This window comes from Microtus ochrogaster, chromosome 6 (assembly GCF_000317375.1).
Source record: "Microtus ochrogaster isolate Prairie Vole_2 chromosome 6, MicOch1.0, whole genome shotgun sequence".
Classification (NCBI taxonomy): domain Eukaryota; kingdom Metazoa; phylum Chordata; class Mammalia; order Rodentia; family Cricetidae; genus Microtus; species Microtus ochrogaster.
This window is the reverse complement of record NC_022013.1, coordinates 84,738,639-84,743,780: the sequence shown is the minus strand read 5'-3', so window position 1 is coordinate 84,743,780 and position 5,142 is coordinate 84,738,639. Positions and strand designations below refer to the sequence as shown.

Below are 5,142 nucleotides of genomic sequence, written 5' to 3'. Positions count from 1 at the left end.
ACTCACAGAGATCTACCTGCCTCTGCCTCTCAAGTGCTGGGATTAGAGGCATACGCCACCACTGCCCGGCAATACCGTCTTCGGGTGTGCAGACATACATGAAGACAAAACACACAAATACATGAAAGACAAAGCCAGACTGGGTTTCACAGTAAATTCTAGCAAGCCTGGGCTACCTACCTTGTCTCAAAAAAGTCCCAAATCAAACTACAGTTGAGCATGGTGGCATACACTTGAGATCAGAGCCTTGCTGTGCAGTTCAGGCTGCCCTGGTACTTGCTATGGAGTCCAGTCTTATTTCAGACTCAAAGGCCGCCCTGTACTGGCCTCTTGAGTGCCGGAACAGAAAGCGCGACCCCACTGGGTCCAGCTTGCTGTGCATTTCTGGCTGTGGAGTCAGAGAAAGGTCAGACACGGCACATTAAGAGGTAACTGTGCTGCAGACTACCCTGGTTTGCTGTAACAAATGAACCAAAATTGTGGCTGTTACTGATTTAAGAAACTGAGTTTCATAACTAACTTAGAATTGTTTGTTTTTCCTGTCAGGTTTTGCCATGTCATTGTGTAAGAAACAGAATGTAATACTTCCTGTTTTCCATTCGAAGAAACTGTAAACATATCAGCAAATAGGGAACTGTGTCTGAAACATCCAGAGGTTGACACTGCCGTCCTAAAACTTCCTTCTCAAGCAGGGAAGAGGCCTTGGGGGAAATCGTATGCATATAGAATGTTATATAATATAGTACACTGTACATAGCATATACATGGTTTTTGCAGTGACCCCCCCTGCTTACTCTGATGCCAGTTATCTTACTCGAACCGTCAAGACAGGGTACTGGGTGTAATAATTTAGTTCCCTTTCAAGTGATAAGGCCTTCGTAGAAGATCTCAGCCTTGAAGTTTTCATTCTGTCCACTAACTCAGGTTTTGTGTCAGTAGATAGTACAAATAGTTCCAAGAAACAAAGGATCATGAGGGCTGGAAAGGCAGCTCAGTGGTTAAGAGTGCTTACTGTTCTTCTAGAGATCCCGAGTTCATTTCTCAGCACCCACACTGAATGGTCCCCGCCCCCACTGCTTTAACACCAGCTCCAGGGCATCCTGTGCTCCTCTCCGATCTCCAGACACTCACACATATACACACACGCAGACATAATAATAAAAACAAATCTTGTCAGGCTGTGGTGGTGCATGCCTTTAGTCCCAGCACTCAGGAGGCAGAGGCAGGTGGATTTCTATGAGTTCAAGGCCAGCCTGGTCTACAGAGGAGTTCCAGGACAGGCAGAAAAACCCTGGCCCAAAAAACCTAAATAAGTAAATCTTTAAAAAAATAAAGGATCTATGAAGCTCTTTCAGTTCAGAATGTTTTGTTTGTTTTTTTTCTTACTTAGTTTTTATTCATAATCGTAAACTTAACTCCGCAATCCAGCTAGACTTGAAGGGGAATGAGGAAAATATGGAACCCAAAGAACTTCAGAGAGAGCAGAGATTACAGGGTACTGCGAGCAGATGGGGCTGGGGTGCTCTCCTGAGCTACAGAAGGAATGGTCTGATGGGTAAGAAGCCCGCAAGTCAAAAGAATTAGAGTTGTCCACAGTCGGAAATGGTGATCTTCTTGCTGGTCTTGCCATTCCTGGACCCAAAACGCTCCATGGCTTCCACAATGTTCATACCTTCTTTCACCTTCCCAAAGACCACATGTTTGCCATCCAGCCACTCAGTCTTGGTGGTGCAGATAAAAAACTGGGAACCGTTTGTGTTTGGTCCAGCATTTGCCATGGACAAGATGCCAGGATCCGTATGCTTCAGGATGAAGTTCTCATCCTCAAATTTTTCTCCATAGATGGATCTGCCGCCAGTGCCATTATGGCATGTGAAGTCACCACCCCGGCACATGAATCCTGGAATAATCCTGTGAAAGGAAGAACCCTTATATCCAAATCCTTTCTCTCCAGTGCTCAGAGCACGAGAAAGTTTTCTGCTGTCTTTGGAACTTTGTGTGCAAACAGCTTGAAGGAGACGCAGCCCAAAGGCTCTCCATTGGCCGCGATGTCGAAGAACACGTTGGGGTTGACCATGGCTGAGGCAAGCGGTGAGAGGGGACAGCGGCGTCTGCAAAGCCTTGTTTGTTTATTTGGAGATAGGGTTTTACCATATTATCCAGGCTGGTTTTGAATTCACCGAGTCTCATCTTCTAAGTAGCTAGGACTAACCAGGATATGTCTCCAGTTAGACTCATTCATTATTTTTTAAATGTCCATCAAAAAGGCAGACTTCCTGACTTGATTCATGTATTGAAGGGTCAACTGAAGGTCAAAAAAAATCAGCTATTTCAAAGCCACTCTTAAAATCAAAGAGTACATGCTTAATTCCAAGTGCCATCTTTAGCATCATGATTAAAAGTTTACACACATACCATTCCTATAATTACACATAACACCTCATTACATTAACAGCCACCTCAACTGCACTAGCCTATAATGGTCTGTTTATTCATTCATGTGGTAATCATGTATTACTACCTACTATTCCATAAGCATATAGGAGCTTAATAAAGGCTTTTAAGCATATGAATGCAATCATTTTACCTCTTTACAGTGCATGTTTTAAGAGTCGAGCCCCCATTATTGCCCTGCTGTATTACTGCCCCCACTCCATAAAAGGGAGGGCCATTGCTATATAAACAACTTATGTCCAAGAGACTAGCTTTGACAATGATCTTCAAATTCTGTTTCTCCTTATAGATAGAGTTTTCAGAGATGCTTCCAGAATGTCTGCTACTCAGCCTCCTAAACCTATGCACTGCCTGTTGCGAGCCCTGCTTGAAGTCCTCTGGCTTCAGCCAGATCCCCTTGCTTCTCATCAACCTGCTCCTTCAGGTGAATGAAATGCGCATCCTACTCGCTCCATGACCGCCGTCCGGTGCTCAAGGACCTTTAGCTGTCTCAGCTTTTCTGGTGAAGGGACTCTGGCTGCTGTGACCATTGCCTCTGAAGTTGACCAGATTAGCAAAGTGTCCTTCAACTGTCCCCCTCACCACTCAAGGGAAAAGGTCTTCTTAAGAAGTGGTGGGGGGATGCAGGGGAGAGACAGCTCAGAGGTTAAGAACACTGGTTCAATTCCCAGCAACCACGTGGTGGCTCACAACCATCTATAGTGGGATCTGATGCTGTCTTTGGCATAAAGTCATACATGAAGATAGAATTCTCATATACATAAAATAAATAAATTAAAAAAAATCAAGACAAAATAAATGCAAATACAAAAAAAAAAAAAGAAGGAGAAGTGAGAAGCAGGGCCTGGAGAGATAAGAGCACTGCCTTCTCTTTCAGAGGTCTTGTGTTCAATTCCCAGCACCCGCATGATGGCTGACAACTATCTGTAACTCCAGTTCTACAGGGGATGCAACCATCTCTTTTGTCCTCTGTGGGCACTGAACACATGTGGAAAAACAGACATATACATATAGATAAAGCAAACACACACGTGCATATGCACATATGCGCGCGCACACACACAATTTAAAGTAAGAAGCAAAGCTGACTTGATGGAGCATGCCTGTAAACCCAGGACATGGAAGACTTGAGGCAAGGATGCTGAGTTTCATGCCACTGCCACAAATCTGAACCTTTCTTTAAGGAAACCTGCACATGATCCTTCTCTGGCTGCTACATAGCCGCTCACAACTGTCTGTAACTCCAGTTCCAGGGAATCTGGAACCTTCAAATCAATGGACATAAAATAAAATTAAATAAAATTTAGAAAAAGAGTGGAGCAAGAAACCACAAAAACTCAGTCCCAGATGATGTTTGTATTATAGGCATGACCTTTCATAATGGACGGGAAGTTGCTGACTAACAGTGCTAAGTCAGGCTTCTGCCACCAGCTGGGCGTATGCATGTGGTAAATTCAGATGCGTAGCTTAAGCCCTACTCCGCCATCACTGGAACTTTGCAGCCCAGCGGCAGGAAATGACCAATGAGACTGAAATTAGTGTCTAGTGAATGACTCTGACACCCTCAAGTGACCCAGGCTAGAAATACAGTGGTCACCCTAGACTCTGTCTCATACCTCACAATGGATTTATCTACCCAGTCCTGAAAGTCTCACCTTTTTTTTTTTTTTTTTTTTTTTTTTTTGGTTTTTCGAGACAGGGTTTCTCTGTGGTTTTGGAGCCTGTCCTGGAACTAGCTCTTGTAGACCAGGCTGGTCTCGAACTCACAGAGATCTGCCTGCCTCTGCCTCCCGAGTGCTGGGATTAAAGGCGTGCGCCACCACCGCCCGGCCAAGGTCTCACTTTTTATAACCTCCAGACTCCACAGCCTTTTCACTGAATAGCTCTGGATATTGACCTCATCAATGATCAACGTTATTTAAATATGGACCAACTGGTTTTTTCGTATCTGACTCCTTATGACCCCTCCATTGGTGTTTTTTGAGAATGGACTTTCTAAAGTCCACTATTAATGGATTTTACTAATTACTAATTTACATTTACTAATATGGTCAAGTTTCACATTCTGTCTCCACCTTCCTGCCCCAGCTTTTATTACATTTACTTGTTGTGTGTGCATGGGTGTGTATGTGCTACAGAACACATATAGAAGTCACAGCACAACGTGGAGTCTTCTGCCGTGTGGGTTTTGGAGATGAAACTCGGTCATTACACTTGGCAGCAAGAGCCTTTACCCAGTGAAGCATCTTGCAGGTATCTCCTCCTGGCTTTTAACTGATTTTCAAATACTTTAGATTGACATACTAGCCCTGGCTCTTGGCCACATTTCTACATGGCCTCTGTATCAGTCAGCTAATCCAACAGTGACCAGCTGTTGACAGAAAGGCCAAGAATCTAGTAGTTTCTCAGTCCACAAGGCTGGAAGTCTTAGCTGGTCTTCAGTGTGTGCTAGAATTTCAGAGAAGGCTTCAATGCCAGGGAAGGAATGGGTGTGCTAGTAAGACCAGAGCAAGATCCAGATCAAAGATGGGTGTCTTTCTACCTCAAAGATCCTAACTAAAAGTGGATTCACCCACTTCAAACCATGCCGAAAAACAAAACAAAACAAAACAACAAACAAACAAACAAACAAACAAAACAACCCTCTGACGGATGTACCCTCTATTCCTGGATTGTAGTTCATTCCAG

At 44.0% G+C, this 5,142-nt stretch overlaps 1 pseudogene; it reads right to left on the bottom strand.

Annotated features, from left to right (window-relative positions):
• Positions 1-1,379: 1,379 nt before the first annotated feature.
• Positions 1,380-2,083, bottom strand: LOC101983215 (annotated as a pseudogene).
• Between the last annotated feature and the right edge of the window lie 3,059 nt (positions 2,084-5,142).